The sequence below is a fragment of the Apaloderma vittatum genome, unplaced genomic scaffold (assembly GCF_000703405.1).
Source record: "Apaloderma vittatum isolate BGI_N311 unplaced genomic scaffold, ASM70340v1 scaffold21990, whole genome shotgun sequence".
Lineage (NCBI taxonomy): Eukaryota > Metazoa > Chordata > Aves > Trogoniformes > Trogonidae > Apaloderma > Apaloderma vittatum.
This window is the reverse complement of record NW_009694244.1, coordinates 1-22440: the sequence shown is the minus strand read 5'-3', so window position 1 is coordinate 22440 and position 22440 is coordinate 1.

Below are 22440 nucleotides of genomic sequence, written 5' to 3'. Positions count from 1 at the left end.
AAAGAGAGAGGATTTGCCACTCATGGCAGGAGATGAGAAAAGAGCAAAGCCTTCCAGGGCCAGGGTGCCTCTCCTTCCCCCGGCACGTCCTATATCCCCTTAGATCTTGGGATGTGCTGGGTGGACACTGCCACAGGGGGAGGAAAGCTTCAGGTTCAATCCATCCTCACTCCCACCTTGGCAGCTCATGGTGGGCTCTTTGGCAGGGACACAGCCAAAATTGTTGCACCCAAAGTTTGGTGTCCATGGCAAGGCACTTGCAAAGGGAACTGGCTTCTTCCTGCCTGTGCTTCATCAGCTCTGAGTGCGAACTGAGCATAGCTTGAAGGGTTTTTTTAAGAAAAGCTTCCACTTTCAGCTTTGGTGTTCCTCACTCAGGATTTTGGAGTGGAAAATGTAGCTATGTGCAGATGATATAAAACTCAATGCGTCTACAGTCCTTATAGATGACAGGAAGAGTAGCTTAAAAGAAAAATGTCATAGAAGACTCAAAAAGGACCGCATTATCCACCTATAAATTGGACAAACGCTATGTCCAAGTAACCCATTTATCCCTGAGTAAGATGAGGATCTAGTTTAGCTTAGTTAAAAGACTGAGCTGTCTCACACAGTGGGAGTACAGGCAGCAGTTGCATCTGGTGCGGGAAATGACCACTCCTGCAGTGACCAACAGCTGACCTCCTAAACAGATATCTCAGCTGAGACCTTTTGGGTTAGCTCATTCAAGACATTCAGCCCTGATTTGAATTGAGAATGTCCATAATTTTATTTCTTTTTAATCCCTTTTCACATACTGCTGGGCACTGCAGATGGTTTATTAGTGCAGATATGATGAAGCTACTGGCTATCATAAGAAAAGATAGAGGGGGCCTTCGAACTCAGTGCTGCTCTATTCTTAAGCTTCTGCTCTTTGCCCTTTCTTGCTGATTACATGAGGTTTTTAAATAGTTACTTGGGATCTAATCTTAGCTGCTGTGTCAGCTGGCCCCTGCTGAGGTTTAATCCTTCTGCTGACTATGAAAGTGTAGAATGAAGTCTCAAAAAGGAACAGGGCACTTGCCATCTAGAGAGCTGAGTGTGGAGGTGGGAATGAATAGGAAAGCGTTTCTTATAGGAGAGTGAACAATGGCAAAGCATGAGAACATGGGCTGATGTACATTTTCTGTGGTCCCTTGCCCTCTGGCAGTTTGTTCCTTCTTCTCTCTATGCTGCCTCCTCCATAGTGCCAACACAAGCACTTGCATGGCTGCCTGGTGAGTCAGATCCAGCTGAACTGATCCAGTTAAAAAATAACATTTTTCTTCTTTTTGGAAATTTTATGCCTGCTAGATCATTTCCAGACTGCATGGCCTGGGTTTCAGAGCTGGGAACTGGTGCAGGATTTGTCACACAGGCAACTCACCAGCTCCATCAAATCACATTCCTGCCGTGCCAAACGTGTAATGGGACTTTCAGGGCCTCGTTGTTCATTACCAGAACAATCTAAAAGAGTTCGGCATTTCCAAACAGGAATGCTGAAGGAAACTTGAGTTTCAGAGTCCATTGAAGCACCAAAACTGCAGAGGCTGCACGTGTGTCCTTGAAGGGCAAAGTCCTCACCAGAGCTAAGAAACTTCTCCCCATTCTCAGTGGCAGCAACTTTGCTTGCATGAACACTTGTTTGTTTGGTTTTGATTTGGTTTTTGTTTTGGTTTGTTTTTTTAAGAAACATAGAAGTAATCATTGGGTTAGAAAATTCCCTTTATCTTCTCCTTCTCTTGAAAGATAACTATGACCCTGCTGAGTCTTTGGAAAAGGCCACTCTCAGGCCTGGACAGGACATGCAAGTCATCTCTCCAACTACCAGCCACACGGCCAACTAGCCATGGGCACACCTTGCCTTGGGAATGCTGATGCTAAATGCCTCTCTGCAGTGGTACATAAAGTCCCAGAGCAGGCTGCTGCAGTAGCCCTTGTACTGCAGTGTGAGCACCCCTTGGTGCAGGTGCCCATCACCTCTGGGGCAAACTCCTCTCACTGCCTGCTTCATGTTGCCCCTCACTGTAATGCTGTTTCTGTGTTGTTACTAACTGGGAATCAAAGTGGTAAGTTACTGGGAACTGAAGCAGTTAGTTTCTCATCACTGAAGAGAGGCACGGAGATGCTTTGGAGAAGGAGCTGCTGGCCAGTTGGTGGGCAATCATGGAAGCAAGATACACCTCAGGTGCATCCACAACACTCGGGTAGCACAACCACCACAACCACTTCAGCAGCATGAGCACTTGGTGCCTTTTTGCTTCTCAAATTTTATTTGAATCCCTACCAATGACAACATGAGCACTTGGGAAATGTTTGCTCTTAGTAAAAACAAGTCAAACTTTGATTTTATAGGCCTCTATTGTTAAAAAAAGAAACTTGTCTAGTTCTGTATCAAAAAAATCAATCTTCTCTAGAGTCTGGGTTGGTAAATAAATCAGGAGGAGAAGCTGCTGTAAATTAGAAGAGCTCCACTGCATTCACAAGCAGAGCAACAGAGGCCAGTCATACATCAGTCAGTCACACTGCTGGATGTGTTTACTCTACAAAAGTAATTGCAACCGTATCCATTCACCCGATTGCAGCCCAGACTGTACTTCTCCTTACAGTAATATACATATGTACCTTGTGTGCCCTTAAGCCTTCCTAACCTAAACTGGGGACAAAACGAGCCAGACATTACAAGTAATGTGTAAGTTCTCTGGCCAAAGAGATGCTCTCCTTTGCAAGTCACTGAATTAATGGCCTGTTTTTACATATATGTTGCTGTTACACCTGAAAACTCATGATGATAGAGGCTTGAGGTATTAGCAACAGCACACACACAAAATAAACAGCTTTTATCAAACTGTTCCTGTGAGGGAAAAAAAACAGCATTGCATATGTTGAAGGCTGCATTATTAGAGCGGTATTTGGTTTGCAGCTAAAAGGCCACACAAGCCTTTACTTCTAACTGCTAACTCAGGTCTCCTCAAGAGACTTGACTGGGATTTAAAGGGTAAGTATTCTGGAAAGGTCTGCAGAGGCCTTAATGCTGTCTTTTGAGGACATTATTCTTTCCATTTGTATAGACACAATTGCTCCAGCTAACCTGCCTGTCCTGTACCCTAGGCAACCTGACAAATTAAAACTAACTGCCTAATCCATCAAACAAATGGTTTGCCTTGACTCCATCAAAAGTAAACAAATAGCTATCCCCCCTCCCTGGAAAATAAAATGTTTCAACGTCAAAGAAAGCTTCTTCCCTGTCTCATCTTTTGCTCTCCACTTGCCCAAAGGTTTGCAGCATGGCTGCAAGGTGTGCGTAAGACCAAGATCTAAGGACTATCCATTAGCACAGATATTTTCTCTCTGGTACATCTACGAGCTCAGAGATCCAGGGGAGACTTGGGAGTGACACAGCAAGCCACATCTCAACCCCTCTGGTAGGGTTCAAAGATAAAAACCAAACTTTGAGACTGATGGCTTGTCAGCCAAGGAAAGATCTTGCAGAGCACTCACCATTGCCTCTTCCTTCCCTGCTGTCTTCAGCAGTCTGCAAACACAGTCTTTTCCAGTTCTCCTCACAGTATCTAACTTTGCTTTCAAAGCCTGAAGGTATTTACTGCCTTTGATTTCCTGGCTGGGGATGTGTGCTTGGAGACTGCAAACGAAGCTTGAAAAGCAGAGTCAAAGCACTTTCTCAGTGCTGGCTGGCACAGGTGCAAGGAAACTGCCCTGCATTACTCACCATCCTTGCATGCATTCTAGAAGACAATGCCGTGAAACACCACACAGCACAGATAGGCACAGGGCTAGAGCCGTGCATCCCTGCACAGGCAGCTCTGCCCGATGCCTTCTCCGTCCCCTACTGCCACAAGCCATAAGCAGATCTAAATCCCACCATGCCACCTTCAGGCACCCTATGCCTCATTAATTCAGCGTGGACTGGCAGCATCTAATATCTAAAGACACTTAAAATCTTTAGCAGCCACCATTAGCACCTTCATACTGGAACGTAAAGGTTTATATGCACCGAAATAGAAGCTCTGGGACAGCACAACTGGTCCTGGTCTGACTAGATGGGCAACGGATGGCTGCCTCAGTCACCTACCCTTTACCTTAGGCACCAGCCATGTCTGCCCTCTTATGGTAGTAGGGCCAGAGCAGGCATGACGATGGGTATCGCTAGCTGGCCAGGATTTAACTGAACATAGATAGAACTGAGGCAGCCTGAGCCTGATGCAAAGTGTTTCCAGTCTTCTCCTTGTGGTCTGCAAGCCGCAAAACCAAACAGTGCTTCCCAGCTCAGTCATAAAACTTCCTTAAAGCTATTTGTTTTTTGAAGTGAAGCTTTCATTATCTAGAAGAGACATTCAGAGACACTCACAGCTACTCATCACTAATAAAAATAAACATTAGGCCTGGGCAGGCTTTGGTGTCTCAGTGCACTTGTTCAATAGCTGCTTCCTCCTTGCCCAAGTACCGCATAGGAATGACCGCTCAAAAACCTCTTCTCTGGAAGCACTGTTGTTTGAAGAGAAATTGACAGTTCTTGAGCAAGCAAAGCTCAACACCAAACCCCAAAAAGAGATACTCCGTGGTGGATTCCCGATGGACCAGGCCCAGGAAGCCCATCTACCACAGTACAGTGTCGTTACTCATCCATCACCCCACGTCCTATACTCCCATAGAATCATAGAATTGTCAGGGTTGGAAGGGGCCTCAAAGATCATCTAGTTCCAACCCTCTGCCTTACAGGAAGTTTGTTTCAGAAGGAGAGCAGCAGAGATCAAGATAGTCCCCTGATGTGCACCTGGTCTCTAGAGAAACATACTGCCAGGTGCAGCAAGATTTCAGCCAGCTCAGCCAAGGGAACACACAACAGCATGGGTCTTCTTGCCAACCTCACAATGAGCTGGGAGGGCAGGAGGGAGGATAAAGACTGTGTTACTGTCCTGAGCCTTCTTGTCCTGGGAAGGACAAGACATAGTTTTCCAACTATGTTGAACTAACTGAGAAAACTCATCATCTCCCAGGACTGCACCCAAGCTTTGTGTTTATGCACGACCATGTCTTGATGGCATGGAGGACAGGGTGGAGGAGAAGACAGCAGGGCTTCCTCCTGCAGATCACAACCAGACACATGAATGTAATTTCTTGTGAGGAAAAATTGGAGCAGGTGCCAAAAAAGTTATGGGAATTATTTAATGGCTAGAGAATCCATTTTTCTTTGAGATATCTAGCTCACAATTCCTTTTTTTTTTTTTTTGTATCAAAGAAAAACTGAAAGATGACTCCCTTGTAGCATCTGAACTATTTTCATGGGAGGAAATACCAGCTACTAAAAGGTTCTTTAACCAGCAGAAATATTCATAACAAGAAACAATGTCTGGAAGCTGAAGCCAGACAAATTAAAATGGGAAATAAGGCATATATTTTTAAGAGTGGGAGTAATTAACCACTGGAACAAATCCTCAAGGGATGCCATGCATTCTTATCTCTGGAGAATTTTGAATCACGTCTGGGTGCCTTTCTAGAAGATGTGCTTTAGCAAAAGAAGCCATTAGGTTCAATACATGGGTAATTGTGTGAAATGTAATGACCTGTGATATACAGGAATTAAGAGCAGATGATCTAATGTTTCTTTCTAGCCTTAAACCTAAGAAGCTATTCATCTAGATGGGAGTCCTGTGCCTATAGCTGAGAATTTGATCCAAGGCCCCCACTACAACATTTATAAACCTGTGAAAAATGAGTGTATAAATGCGCCAAAGAGAATAGAATCAAACGATGAATGGGAAGCTCAGGATGAAGAAACACACCCATAAAATAATTTATTTATATTTTTTTATGAATTATGCTGGAATGCAATGAGCACCTACAGAAACCAGGACTGTGAGGCGGTAATTTACACTGGAGAAATTCAAATGAAATGGGAAGATATGAGACTATGTTTGGAGACTGTCAGGTTTCTGCGATAAAATTGCGTTAGTAATTAATAATCTCCCAGAAAAGAGAGAGAGAGAGAGATCATCTGCTACCATGTGTCTATTAGCAGATAAATCCAAAGTGAAAGATATCCCCTCTGGGACTACTTGATGGATTATATTAAATTTAATGGTAATGGAAGGAATACTGTAATTGGAAGATGCTGGAGGGAAAAGATACAGTGGGAGCAAGAGAAGGAGGTGCACTGCTGATACGGAAGACCCCATGATACAGGAATGGGCTCAGTTCCTGCCAAATGGCACCAAAAGAGAAGAAGATGCTCCATTCCCCATAGGCAAAGACCAGAAGAAGTACAGGATGGTCTGGGCTAATAAGGAAGCCAATCTACATTATCCCCAAGGGAGGTACATTTGGCAACTGCAGTGTGGAAAATAAATATTAGAAATGCCAGAATTTTTTGAATCTATGAGTACATTTCAGAGGAATAAAATGACAAGTTCAATTAGGTTCCTCGAAGCAGAGGAGAGAAACTGATTAATCAGGCATGGAAGTTCCTAAGTAACCAAAACAACTGTGTGGGCTTTCTCCTCTTGACTCATGTTACAGAAGGAGGGTGTATCTATTTGAAAATGGAATATATTTCCACATGCTCTATAAAGGAATGTCCAAACACATCTAGATAGAAAATGGTCCCTGTTATCTACCTCTCTCCAGAGCTTCTCATATGCTGTGTGGAGCTCAGGAGTATGTACAGGAATTTTAGGGTGTTTTCTTTGAAGTGGCTTTTTAAAGAGTATGTGAACTCGGTGCTAACATCCCAAAAGGGTAATATAAACTTCACAAGTAAACTTACATTGAGCAGAAAGATAACTACACCAAATGGCAACCTAGATTAAAATAAAACAGCAACGCTTTTGTAATGTCTGAAGTCCAAAGGCTTCTTGGAGAAATAGCTGTGTCTGTCAGAAACACACTGTGTAGAGAAACATATCCCTGCAAATTGCCAGCAGAATAGCAAGAGCTACCATCCTCGGCCAGTGAAGCATCAGATTATTATTGCATTTAAGCTGTCTTTTCCCAAGACCATTGGATACTCTCTCTACCAGTCTCGGAAAGCTGCCTTCTGCAGATGGGCTTTTTCAGAGGTGTCGTACACCTCGCTGCTCAGGGGAAGAGACAAACAAAAGCCAACGCATGTGACACAGAACTGAACCATGCAAATAATATCATGCAGGAGGATGCAGCCCGATCGTGAAGCTATAGGATGTCTGCAGAGAAATTCAGTTTTCCAGTAGTGCTCCGTTTGCTCACTTTGGCTGAAGGCTGAGGGAGGGGGAAGGGAGCCCCCACTAGTCTCAAAACCCTCACGTATTGAAAGGGATTCTGAGGTCGCTTTTTATACCATTTTTGGTGACAGCTGATTGAATTTGATGACGACAAAGAGTAGGAGGGCGACCAGGGTAGGTCTGTGCTCTGGTGGTGGGCGCGGCAAAGCAGGAAGCCACTGACACGGCTGCCATGCTCACCTCATTTGGGGGTTTTCTCCTCCCCAGTGCTCCTGCCCCTGGGTGCCCCTGCCCACCACTGGAACGGGTGGGTGCGTGGCCTCCTGGCGTCACAACTCAGTCGTGGGTGTTGGTGTCACAAGCAACTCAAGCAGCATCGCTAATCTGTGTACTGTTGCCTCTCCTCTACAGCACCAGTGACTCCAACCTGGCGACCGTTAGTTTATTTTTATGGAATATTTTGTTCATGTGGACTCATAGCTGCTTCCCACAGGAGAATGTCTTGGAGTAGGAAATGTTCCAAATAACATATGAGCTGCTACATACATCCACCGCAGAGAAGTGAGAGCTAATAAATGAAGCGCAAAGCTGGGCACCAAACCCTCGCAATGCTTAACTCTGCCTCTGCCAGTGACTTTCTGCAAGAATAGGGATCAGCTATTTAGCTAATGCTTCTCTTCCCCGCCTCTGGCAGTTATTATAAGGATGAATTATTTAATGTGTGTACACATCTTTCATGCTGTATGCACCATTTCATATGTACATAAGTGCTAAAGATTATTGGGTGGTTCTGACATTGCTAGAACACTGAACATGCATTTCTGGGCCTAATTAGGTGTGTAAAAACGTCTATACACAGCCACACCGGAAAATGTGAGTCCTGATACATAAATAATTGTGAGACCATGGCAAAATGGATCTCAGCAAGAGAAATCCCATCTGGATTTAACCTTGTCCAAAGCCTGCTAAAGTGCCTCTAATGGCCTCTAAGCTCTTAAGGCATCCAGAGAGGATTCCTGCCTCGTTTTTTTCCTGGTCTGCACAGTGTGAGTTTGAGCAGAACAGGATGATTATTTCATTTTATAAAAGAATTAAACAAAAACTTGGACGGAAGTCATGAAAGATTTGCTATAAGCTCAGATCTTGGTCATAGGCTTATCAGAAGTTTTGCAGAAGCTTCTGTGTATGCTGAGAGGGAAGGTCATGGGCTGGGAGTTGCCTGGCCCGTGTGGGTGTCAAGCCGCTGTGAAGCATGTTTCATGGCTTGCCTGTCCTCTCCACTGCTTGGCTTTAGATGTGACATCCAAATACATGCTAGCCACCAGCTTTTAGCTGCCTTGGAAAAATGCTCCACTTGCAGATCTAACATACTGACACTAGTGAAACCCTTTATGCAAGTCACAGAATCACATAATCACATAATCATAGAATCACAGAATGGTTTATGTTGGAAGGGACCTTAAAGATCATCTAGTCCAAGTCCCCTGCCATGGACAGCAACATAAGTCAGCAAGGCACAGCAAGCTGCAATTTGCATTTGTGCAATTTACTCCTGCTTGGGGGCTGGCTAATATCCACCAGTGCAAATAGCAGCTTTGCCTGTATGCACTTGGGGACAACACTGACAAAGCCCCATCAGCGGCTGTCACCAGTGGATATAATATGGCAAGATCCCCAAACCAAACAAGACCTTAATTTCTCATTGAATTTTGAGTTTCCTGAAGCCTAAACTTGAAAGAGGTTTCATCCCTTGCTCAAGGGGCAAAATCCTCTTGTGAGAAAAAGTAAATAAAGGTCCATAGTGCACAGGCTTTCTGCCAGTAAACGCCTGAGTATCTCACCAATAGTATCAGCATGATGTAACTACAGCAGCATCTCAACCTCATCTGTGTTGCAGGACCTCGGGAAAATTAAGTTCAGCTTCTTCTGATGATCCTGTGTCATCACAGGGATGTTTTCAGAGTGCATTCTTCATATGTTAATAGTTTTGCAAATTATTAAACCAGATCTAAGTATGCTTGGTTTGCTAGGAGCAGCAAATCATATTCACAATGGTGTTTTCAGTTAAAAAATTATTCTATAGAAAGATTTCATTAAGATGTTAATTGCTACCAGAATTATATCCACATAAATAATAAACAAGAATGCTACCAATTATTAGAAAATAATTTCCATGTATATGAACCCATTTACTTTAATTCATTTTAGATTTTAAGTGGGAAGTAATGTGTCTGGCTAGAATTAGCAAAATATCCTCTGTTAAGAAAATGGAGCTTTATTTCCTTCTCTGCAGAATGTCGCCTACCAGGCCACACTACAAGAATAGGTGATTCCCTTTTCTCATTGATAAACAGAATGGCTCATGTAAAAAAAAAAAAAAAGGTAATGATTGGAAACATTGTGCAGGTTTAAATCAGTGAAAGAGTCAACACTAAAAAGCAGAGACTATGAGACAAATGTGTGAGGACAGCGGACGCTTTTCTGTCTGTGGACCCTACATTTTACTTGTGTTCGCCCTGTGTTCACCCTTTTAACCAAGCAAGGGTAATCTGTGAACCTTTACCATGTCCCTCTAAATCCAAATCCCATGTAAAAAAAAAAAAAAAGGTAATGATTGGAAACATTGTGCAGGTTTAAATCAGTGAAAGAGTCAACACTAAAAAGCAGAGACTATGAGACAAATGTGTGAGGACAGCGGACGCTTTTCTGTCTGTGGACCCTACATTTTACTTGTGTTTGCCCTGTGTTCACCCTTTTAACCAAGCAAGGTTAAAAAAACCAAGCAAGGTTCACCTTTCCAAATCCCTCTAAATTTGCTGGTCTTTCTTTGTGGAGAATCCACTGTGAGATTGAGCTTCCTGGCCCATGGGCAACAACCAGCACCCAGATAGCAAGGACAGCAAGGACACAACTGTGGCTGAAATCGATGAAGAGATCCCTCCTCTGCTGAGGCGGCAGCAGCTGGAAATTACACTGGTGAGCTCGGTTACATCGTAGAAAGGCATCTCTGTGTGTTTCTATTGGTCTCAAGGTGTGATGACAAGATGGGGTTTATTTTTGGCCTCTAGAAAGAGGATTTCTTGCTCTCACAGAGCGTATTGAACACTGAGATCAAACACGCCCTACATAAGGTCTGCTGACTTGCCCTGTTGGGCAACAGTCATCTGAGTGATGAGTGTAAAGCAGAATACAAAAGGTCTGGCAGTATTGACAAATTCTCCTTTCTGTGCATTCCCTGTAGCACCATAGGCTGACTTCATGTGCGGGAATGGAGAGCTTTTGCTTGGGAGAAAAGTGGAAAAGAACAAGAGGAATGTAAATGCAGTGTGAATCAGAAAACACACTTGGAATTATAAAAAGTCTCTACTTCAGGAAGAGCCACAATAGAAGCCTGAAAGGCTGCACAATTAGAACTAGGAAATAGAAAAGGAAATTAAATTTTTAATACCCTGTACATTTAGATGGTGTTATCTTCAAGACAACAAACAGCAAGGGGCCAGGAAATTCCAAATTAAATCCAACACTCTCCTTATTTCCTGATATTCTCTTGTTAAGCATAAAAAGCACAGCCAGGATCAAGTTAACATTATATTTCCTGCCATGTGACTCTATTGGCATAATTTTCGTTGCTAGGTATATGTGGACTGACCCACTCTGAAATTAAAAAAAAAACCCTAATCATTAATTGCCTTGACATACAGACAAAGGTAAGCCAAGAATTTCAGAGCTTTAGTTCACAAGAAATATGACAAGCACAACTGCTAGTCCCACAAGGTTTTTTTGTAAATCCAAGGTGAATATCTCATGGACGGAGTTCATCTCCGATGGCAGATTCTGTTGTTATTAGATGACAGCGTGAGCTATCTGACAAGTGTTTAAATCATGTAGCTCATTGGTGCTGCTCAAACACAGCTGACATCTTCTACAGTGCATTAACTCCTGTGAGTTGACTATGAAAGGCAGGGAGAAAACCTTAAAACCTCACAAATTCACCCTGTAGTCCCTTTGCTAGCACCAGCTCACCAGAGACGCTGGCATCCTGAAGCTCTCACCATGCCCTGCTGCAGGGAGAGATCAGCTAAGACACAAGATGATGATCTGAGCAATAGGACATTATTTCCAACCCTGTGGGCAGTTTCTGTGCAGGTGGGTTCATCTGAGAAAACATACTTTGTGGGGCAGTGGGACATGTAGGGTGGTGAAACGAAGCCTGGCCAGCTCCCCTCCAACCAGAAGACGTTAGACCTCCTTGGTTGTCCATGTCCAAAGTCCTAGGAACAGACATATCCATCAGAAATAGAAAGCCAAAGCAGAAGGCATACCTGGCACAAATGCAGAACAGAATTCACCACACAGGTGATACCTGACTGCAGCCCTTACTAGCAGGGTGTGCAGGACAGTGTGGTGTCTCACTGCAGTCCCAAGAAAGGTGCTGTTTCTCTGGCAGACAGGTAGGTCCACAGACACTGCCAGTGATGTCCCTGGACTAGCAGCAGGAACTCCTGGCGTGAGGAGGCGACACCCATGACCCAAAGTGGTGCAAGGAAATCCATGCCTTCCTCAGGCTCATCCTCAGCATGGGGTGCACAGAGCCTGAGACGGAGGACGCCTGGCCTGTAACTACAGCTCCCAAAGCTCAGCTGTAAGAGCAGAATGTGGGGGACAACTGGGTGTGAGTTAGTGCCAATGCAGCTTATTCCTCAGGCAAAGGGGAGTTTAAAGCCACCTATGTGGATTACAGCCCCCCAGCTGGCCAGACACCAGTCAGCATGGGCTTGGCACAGGCACCAAAATGCGTCCAGCCATAGGCTGGTCCTACCCCCTTTGCAGCCATGTCCTCCCAGCCACCAAGGCTCAGCACAATCTTACAATAGCTTCCTCATTATGAGGAAATAGTTTGGACTCAGACCTTACTAACTACAAGGTTTTGTCCCCATGAGTTTTGGGTCCCAGTGGCCTCAAACTTGAGGGCTTGCTTTCCTCCGGTGCTTCCCCCTGCCTTAATACTGACTCAGATACAAGCCCCTTCTTTTGTTGTTTTTGAGCAAAGTCATAGAATATCATAGAATCATAGATATTCTATGACTGTAAACAGCAACCAAGAGGTGTTGCAGACCCCGTGAGAGCAGTAGATGCTGCCTGATTCCCACTGGCTGTGTCCTGCATCCTCTGCCAGTGCCCCCACTCTGCCAGCAGCCGGAGGCACACAGGTCCCAAAACACAGCCCAGGAGCTCAGCTGTGGTTTTCAAAGAGGAGAGTTAGACTTTGATTATCGCTTTGAAAGTATTGTTACGGAGCAGTTTTAGTCATCATGATCTGACTTTTCACTGATATCTATGAGAGCTGACCTAAACTTCTGAGCTAATTCTGTGCTTTCAAAAACTATTTTATGACTGTCCTGGAATCCTCAGAACTGAGGCTGAGGTGACAGACATTGTACTTTGCCCTATGCTAGTTTTAATTTAGAAAGCTGCCTCCTTTTACCCAGAGTCAATAGTTTTTGAAAGGAACAAGGGAGAGAGGGACAGAGTAGTGGTGGAAAGGGGAAAGGGGGGAGGAAAGGAAATGAAAGGAGGAGTGGGAAAGGGGAGGGGAGAGAGTGAAAGAGACAAAGAAAGAGATAAAAGAAAGAAGAAGAGAAGGGTAAGGCAGCAAGGAAGGTAGGAAGGCAGGCAGGAAGATAGGAAGAAAGGCAGGCAGGCAGGCAGGCAGGCAGGCAGGAAGGGAGGAAGGAAGGAAGGAAGGAAAGAAGGAAGGAAGGAAAGAAGGAAGGAAGGAAAGAAGGAAGGAAGGAAGGAAAGAAGGAAGGAACTCCTCTGTAGCCAACAAGGTGGTTAGGTGAATTATACTTGCTTTTAAAAGTGGCACTTGGAAAGAAGGATTCTACACTAGCTTGTGATCCTTTCATTTTGCTTCCTACTGAGTGTATTTTCATTCACGTTGGAAAAGTCTAGCAATACAACTCACATTGCAAGCAACACTGAATCAGTCTGCCAGAGACATCACTGGAGGGTCCTTTCCAGGATTTACAAGGAAGCTTTATCACAGAGGTTAAAATCTAGGAATAAAACCCACCAAAGCTGGTGGCATGGAGCTGCTGTAACTGATGCCTGAATATGACATGCTTTATGGAGACCATGAGCAAGAAAACCTGTGAAAATGAGACAATAAATTTACCATTTTAACTTTTGAAACTTTAGAGGTCTGTAGGCTTTCTTTTGCCACTCTCCCCTCTCCAGACAAAAATGCTTGAACAAAAAGAGAAGGAAAAACAAAGAAGGATTTGGGGGACTACAATCATGGACCATTACTAATTTTATTTGTCCTGGAGGGAGAAAGGTAGAGAGATGGAGTTCCAACTTTGTAGAAGTTGGATTTTTGGTTATTTAAAGTGTTGAAACATAAATTTCACACTCTCTAGAATGAAATACAATATGAAGTGTCTATCCAGTTTGAACCAGTATTAGCCCCAGGCAGAGGGAGAGGAGAGTTTCCCCAGAGGCATGCATCATGAGATATTTTGTATGAGTCAGGAGGCAAGGGAATAAGAGATCTCCAGCAAAGAGGCAATGACAAAGCACCCAAAACTCTTCTGAGTGCAATTTAAGAGACTGCCCTCTTTATAACCTAATAACCTGTTCTGCCCAATTGTGCAGTAACCAAAAATCCTACCCCAGATCCATTTTCTCAGCTGAAGGATAGGCAGTCCTACTTTTCCCAGGACAGCATGTCAACTACCATGCAACGGGTTAACATGCAGGATTTTTCCCTGCATCCCACACTCCACTCTTTCTACTCAAGTTGTACCAGCATCTAGAAACATCAGAGATTCCTGGAGTATGCCATGAAGGGAATCAGGGACCTGCCTTGATTTAGCACCACTGCTAAGAGGCTATGAGGGCAATGAGTGGTGAAACAGCAGTCTGTGCTTCTTCTCTTATTTTATCATACAACTGTTTAATGCAAAATGAAGACATGGGCATCCCCCTCAAACTGAACAGGATTCAGAGTTGTGTTCCTACTAGCACCTTTGTGCATCCAGGCCAATGAATCTTGAATCCTTCTCTGAATAATGGCTGTGCTCCAACAGCTGCTCCTGGTGAAGACAAATTGGGTGGAGGACATGAAGATAGATGAAGCAGTAAATGAAGTTGGGAGAAGCATACAGAGTGATCAGGAACATGTAGGAACAGCTCTTTTCCCCATGTGGTTTACCAGGGCCAAATGAGAAGATGGTTCAGCATCAAGGAGTGCAGTTTATATCTACTGAACAAGGAACTGTGTTTTATAAAAATGTGACTCCAAAGTATTTAGGATGTAGGGATAACAAGCAGCTGAACACAGACATCAGTGTCATAGGACATATATGGTTCTTTGTTAAAGAGATAATGCTGAAAAATTAGAAGCTGTCAAAAAATGTCAGAAAAAGTATCCAAACATGAGAGAGAAAAGCTTCTGAGAAGACCTTTAAGAAGCTTAGTCATAGAAGACGACTAAGAAATGATTGATTAGTGTGTGTTGGTGAAGAAAATTTGTTCCATGAAGAAAAAATATGAAGCACTGAAAGACTGCTGATTGTAACAGAACCAAAAAACACTGGCTGAAAGATGAAGCCAGATGTGTTCATATTTTGAATGAGGTACAATTCTTATTTAGCACAGAAGGCAATAAGGCTCTGGAACAAATTGCCAAGGGAAGTCCTGGACTTCCAGCCTATAAATGTCCCCAAAGAAAGGCTGGGTGCTTTTCTGGCAGGTGTTAATTAAACACAGATTTCAGTTGAGTTACCAGACTCAGTATGAGTGTAATAGACAGGGAAGAACCTCTTACAGACACATGATCAGACCAGATGATCTCATGGGTCCTTCTGGATGTGTGGTCTGTAAATAGAGGAACTTAAGGTCTTTAAAGTTTTCTTAGCAAATCACAAATGTCTTCCCCTGAGATAAGCAAGTGCAGCGCATGTGCAGCTTTTATAAAATCAGTGCTTCAACAACTGTAGAGATTCAATTATACATGACTTGCCTCTACCCTATTCAAAGGGAGCTGGCATTTTGATTTCCACTGGCTGAGAACCTGCTGTGAATACCACTTGGACCAGGAAGACTGATGACATTTTTAAAGAACTACATCATTCACCTGATGAACTTTTTATGAGACACAAAATTTACCTTTATCCGTTTATCCACAAAGATAGAAGTCTGCAGACTTTAAAAGTGAAAAACTGGTAAAAAAAACCCTGACTGCCTCTTCAGGACCTTTTAAAATGAAGTAATTACACACTGTAACCTACCAGGCTTGTCTGCCAGCATCCTGCTCCTTTAAATTCCTCAGTGGCCTTCTGTTTTTTCAGTTGTTTGGATGAAGCCCTAGACACACATCAATCTATGGCTAGATTTAATGGGGGAGAAGGGAGGAAGGCTTTCATCCTTTAAAATGTCTTCCCGCTATTCTGCTTGAGTTCCCCAGGTTTGCTTGACCAGCCCTGCCAATCCTGAGAGTTTTGGCAGGTCCTTTGCTCCCCAGCTCTTCTGCCCCCTCTTGTATGAGTGTGTTACAGTAACAAGTCTGCATCCTGCTCTTTCTTCAAGTGCACTCCAGAGACAGAGGCTAGACCAGTGCTGTAGAACTCACATGTTACACACTGACATTTCTTAACACTCAAACTTGCAATTCCTCTAGAGTTTTTCTGCTATTGCTTAAACTCCATACTAATAATTCAAGTGTTCTCCCAGGTGGCACCATACTCATAACAACATACACCACTGACAGGGTCGAGACTTCCAGCTCCAGTACAGGGCTCTAGATATTTGAGCCGATACAGTAACACATTCACCCTTCAAGTTAACTGCAAGCACAGGAGGCAAGAGCCATAGTTTGCTAATGGGTCTTATAGATGTTTGCTAGCAGCAGAGGTACAGGTAAGCTCAGCAAACCTGCCCCTAATCCGGGCTCATAATGGAAGAGTGTACAAGTGGACTCAGGTACAACCAAACAAATCCTCTGTCTTGTCCCTTCAAAAACTGTGCCTGCTGTAGTCTCACAAGTCCCTTGCTCATTCTTCCAGTCTCTTCATGCCAGTGACTTCCAGTCTCCACTTTTCAGGTTTCTTTCCTCAATTTCTGTTTTCTTGTACATTTGGTCCTAGACTTCCCCTCCAGCCTTGTTCTTCACCACTCTAGTCCCCCAGCTCTCCTGTCCCAACATTCAGACCCAGGTCATTTCCCTAGTTTCAGTGTCTTCATCCTGCCCTTCTTCTCTCCATATTCATGTTAAATATGCTTGGCTCCCAGTTTGGTCTCTCTCTGCCTCCAAGGGTCTCACAATCCCAGTCTCCCTCCCCATGTTCCTCACAATTCCTCTCTGGCTTTCTATGCAGCCAGTTCTTTCTTTTGGTGAAGATTCTTCTCACAGGCATCTCTATTTTCATAGTATGTGCTCCTTCTCCCCACTTCCATCAGGTTTCTAAGCACAGCCTTTTTGACCCACTAATCTCAGGATGCCTCTTAGTTGCTTTTTTCTTCACAGCCTTCCTTCCATGATGACTTCTCTAATGCTCCCAGATTCTCCCCTCCCAGCCTGCTTTCACCAGCCTTTCCCAAAATACTCTTGCTCTTTCCTTCTTCTCCTTCTTTATTTCTAAGTTACAGTGTTATTCTTTTCCTTTTTAATCTTACTAAACTAAGAAAGAGCTGCTGATGAGAGAGTAGGCTGCAAGGAAGGAAACTGGGATGGGAGCAGAGGCTAGGAATGCAAAAAGAATGGTCAGAATGGGATTAGCAGCCTATATTTATATTGAAGGGCTCTCCAGAAGAAAAACCTAAACAACAAAAAAATCCCATCCAAACCATTTGACTGCACTTTCTCCATACACAGAAAGGAAGATAGTAGCCTGAGGATCACATATTCATCATGGGAAATTTCTGCCTTAAAAACTAAAATTTGGCAGTTATAAGTAGCTGAAAATTGAATCATTGCAAATATCAAGGATCTTAATTAACAATTTGCCATTATTCTAGGTGTAATACAACATAATGTTATCCCCAAATGGCTAAGTTTCATAGTTTCGGTTTCATCTGAACAACACCTTCGTATTATTATTTAATTCTTACATAGTGATAATATGTGATACCCTCAATAAGGGTCAGGACATCATGTCATGAGACTTTGTAGGTACATATACTACAAAACCATCTCTTTGGGAAAGGGCTCACAGTCCAAAATGAAGATTTAATTGGCTTAAGTCTTCCCATTTTACCCAGTAACTTTCAAATTATAAGAACATGAAGATAGAGTGCAAAACACATGTAGGTTAAGTAATTTTAAATAACCAATTATCCATACCCAGCTATGCTGGATTTGGGGTTTAATTGCTTCAGACATGCAGGCTTTTTCTCCAGTTATCTTTTCACAGCCCACAAACACAATTTCCTGTTAAAGTTTACCATAATGAATTTTCCAGTCTGAGCACTCTGACCCAGTTCTAAGTCAAAGTTTTTCTACACAGCTAAGTAAAAAATTTAATAAATCATAAGTGAACAATACTGGCCTAAGAAAATGAGATTCTCATAATGAAGTAGAAGTTGAATGCTCAGCTCCTGAAAAATCTATCTCTACACTTTACAGATAAACAACTGGAAACTGCAGAGCCCTGTTTCCAAAACCATTATGAAATACTGTATGTTTGACTTAACATTTAGCTGTAGCTTCCTGATTCACAAAATCATAAATCAAATTATTTGCTTATTTTCTCCCTGTAATAGCTGCACAATGCTGAAATTTTGCCACTAATCATGGAGCACCGAATCAGTTTTCAACTAGCACTTCTTTATTATAATTTAGAGAGCATCAGGTTAAAAATGACCCATATTTCTGTGGTAATATCTCTCCTATATGCACAGCAGCAAAATAAAACAAAGAGTACTTATTATTTTAAGTGTGTTTGACTAAATGAAGTCTTTAAAAAATAATGAAAATCTCTGTAACTCACCATAAAAAATTCATTTCCAAAAAAAGCCAGTAAAGCTGTCAAAGAAAAAAATAATTTCTATGGTATATGCTATTAGACCATACATAAATGAAACGACACATACATCAAGACTTAAACAACTATATAAATGCATCCCAAATTTCCTGAGACAGATGGTGGATCCTATACAGACAAGATATGCATGCCAAAAGGGTTTTTCTTTAAGAAGAATAAGAAAGGATGAAAGAATAATGGGGAAATGTTTAAAATACTATTAAATTACAAAAACAAACCCCACAAGATTACGCTGCAGTATTAGGCAATGCAAAGCAAAAGCAAGCAAGGGATGGCACAGTCGTTTTGATACTGATTCAGGAAATCATTAAAACACATGTATGAGGACGTTTAGTTCAGGGAAGAATGTAAGTACAAGCTTAAATTTAAGCATAATGAGATTTTCACCTTCACTCCAGTCCTTGTATCCTGGATCCAGCAGCTGGAGCAGTGGGAGGATATACTAAAAGTGCTGCGTACAGTAAAGGCAGGTGAAAAGGTCTCCTGGCAGATGAATTCATCTTGATGGCCCTCCAAGATGTGGTGTAGGATGGTGTCTGAATAAGAGTGAATCTATAAGCTCCCAGAGGGCTGGCATTTCTGTACAGATCACACTTTATAGAGTGGAGTAGAGAGGCTACCTAACCTGCACCGGCCAAAAGCTCTTGTAGGTTCTCCAGATCGTGACAATACTTTTATGTGACTTCTGTCTCCTCTTCTAGTTCTTCTGTGCTTCTTCCTTTAGCAATGCAGCAGAATCTCACTTTCAAGAGCTTAAATACCACTGTCTTACACTAACGTCTGAGAATAAGAAAACTTTTGTACCTTGGGTTCATCAGTAAAGATAATGTTGCCCTTGCAGTCAGCAAGCAGAAGGAGATAAAAATATTGTCCCTAAATCTGTGGAAAAGAAGAAACTCTTTTTGGTTTTCTTAATTAACCCACTACCATAAAGTAGCAATGAACATTCGTTATGTTTCTCAGGCACTGCAGATAAAATAAGTCGCACCAAGTACGCTTACATATCCTAGATGGTGAATACTTCTTGTCAGAAGTGTTCAAACAGATTGTAACATGTTCATTATCTCTTTAAAAATACTTAAGTTAAAACACTTATTTCTGGATGTCCTTTATCTGTCCTGGCTGTCCACCCTGCTACCAAACTGATAAAAATATTATTCAGATTATGGGGTCAAAAGCCAGGGAAGGTTGCTATTCGTTGTGCTAAGATAATAATTTTGCACTTCCTATGTGTTTTATACTGCATCTAGTACAAAGAGCAATTCATTCAAGTTTATATTTAGGGTGAGAGAATGATAATACAGTAGTTGTGGATGGCTGCTTGGACAGAGTAATCTTAACTTCAGGAGTTTCCTCACTTCTTGGAGTTTCTGATTGCGGCTTCAACAGCAGAAAAATCTGTTTACCCTATCTGTTGAGCAGCAAGGCACTCTTCCATATTTTATGGTACAGTTTTTGCATGAAATTTTCTAAAAATTTGTTCTCCTATTTTGTAGGTAGCTTTAAGGAGTTATAAGAGAGAAAAAAAAAAACAAAGCAAAAAGAAGATAAGAATCTTTTTCAAAATATATGCCAATAAGGAAAAACCCCTACTTTTTCTACCCTAAGGACCCCTACACTCATGAGTACGGATTAGTTCAGCAGTTTCTGAATTTTATTTTCAGAACTGCTCCGCTCATGTATCTATTACTTTTTGCTGGGTTTGCCAGCAGGCCATGGAAATTTAAAATCCTCAAAATACCAACCCAAATAAGACTGGACGTTCTTCGCAAATGTTTTTAAAGTACAAAATGATTGTATAATAGTACACCTTTTTATGGAAGAGAACACTCTATTTCCCTCTCTTTCTAAACAAGTTATGCTTCACCCTAATTATAACATGAAAGCAAGAGTTCGGAAAAATCAACCACAGAGCTGATGGCAGGCCTTCGTATCTACCATTTTCTGAATGGAAGCACTTTCCTGAGTTATAACAACTGAGTTTAGTCTATTTTTAAGATGAGCTTTCCAGACCTAATCTCAGACTCACCACTTTGATTGCATGGGATCAGAAACTCACCTTAAACATGTAAGCTAGATCTGTGAACTGCAGAATTGTTATTGTCTGCTTTTCCATCTCTGTGCATTTTCTTCTTAATGCTGCAAGACTTTTAAGTTTGTCCACCAAATGATAGAAAATGACATAGCTAATGATAGTGTTACCAAAAATATAATTTCCTTTTTTAAAAAAGATATTTTTACAGAATTAAGTGCATGTCATTTTTGAATATGATGTTGTATGTGCAAAAATGTAAATGATCTTTTCACTAAACACCAAACAAAATGATGTATCTCTGAAAAACATAATTTTTTTAAGGATGTGCAGATGGTGCAGTTAGAACATCTGCAGTAACAGAGGTTCTGAAGAGAACAAGAGTTCTCTGAGAGGATGAGTTACTACCTCCAGTCTATTTTTTTGCCATTTTTTTTGCAATGTTCTTTACTGAGAAGCTTTATCTACCCTGGAGTGCTCAATATTTGGCCTCTTTTCAGAGCTTCTACTACACTCAAGAGAAAATCTTAATCATAAAATCTATTAAACATTTTAATCAGTCCACAGTCCATTTTTCAACATGTCGTCAGCTCAGTTTTTTAATTTGCATCAAACAATGTTTATTTACACAAACAGAAAGCCTCTTCGTAAACAAGATAGTCATGCAATGGAGGAGGGTTAGAGAAGGTCAGCAAAGATGGTCAGAGTTATGGTATAGTTTCAGGATGAAGAATTACTGAGTAATCTTGCTCTTTTCCATACAGAAAGAAATATGTTAGAGGTCTAAAAGACAGTCCCTTTTAGGGAGAGGATAGTGAGGATGAACAGCTCACTGCCCTTTCAAGAAGTAACGTCTGACAAATGAAGCTCCCAGGCAGTGGGTTCAAGCTGGATGAAGTATCTGGTTGTGCTGTGGATTTCTTTGACACAGTTTTATGTGACAGAAGCTTACACAGGTGCAAGGGGACACTGAACAAAGCCATGGAAGAGAAAATCATTCAAGATTTCTAACTGCTTAGAAATCACATCTGGTTTAGAAAACCTGCAAATACCTGGAAGCTGAAGGAATACATGTGGACAACACCATACAGCCTTGTCTTGTTTTTCTACTCTTCCCTAGATTGCCTTATTTTGTCCACTGACTGGGAGGCAGATGAATCCTTGGTCTGACCCTATGGGGCTACTCTTCTGTTCATGTGTTTTGGTCTCCTTGATGGCAGAAATGGTTATGTGTGCGAATGTGCAGGCCAAAAATTAATGAAGCTTATGAAGCAACTCTTAAAGATCTTCCCTGCTACTTTCCATGTGTCAAAAAGAAAGTGGATTATAGTGGTTACATAGTAGGTGCTGTGTCTGAAGAGCTAAGCAGCACCTTACAGAAAATGGTCTCTGCCTAGACTGTATGCCTTGTTTCATCTAGACTAGATTAACATCTTCACAAAATTAAGCCATGTTAAATTGGTAATTTTCAGCATCCTCACAAAAATCTGCCTTTGGTTCTCCAGTTCAGAGGTGCTCAGACTACTAAACCACCTGAGGAATGATATCCACCTTAAAATAGAGGTTTTTAACCATTGCACTTAAAGTTCAGTAATCCAAGACAGTGAATGAACTGAAAAAAGTACTTCATAAAACTAGTATTTCAAACACTTTAATCTTCTTTATGTCATATTTCTATACAATCCAACAGCTGCAGATGGAGACTCAAAATTCTTTGAAAGGCCAATGCAGACCCTGAGAAGAAGTTATTTATTCCATGCTACACTTCCATTGGATAGCTTCTTGTCTTGGTTGTCTTACCCAGATTTTGATTTCCAAATAGGTTTTAAAACAGGCCTCAAATGAAAAGAAAAAAATAATAAAGAATTAAACAAATCCCTTTAAGTAGGTTTACAGAAATTGCTCTGAATCATTTGAATCATTCCCTCCCCATACACAATCACTATAACTACTCTGTGAAGTACTTCTTTCCAATTTCCAGAAGCTTGTTCCTATTTTGTCTACTGGCAACACAAAATACAGAGAAACTTAAATAGATCACCCCAGGTCATGTTTGTCATCAGTAATACCATATCTTGATCAAATAAAACATAAATCACATTTGTATTGGGTTGGCCCAGCCGGATTTTGG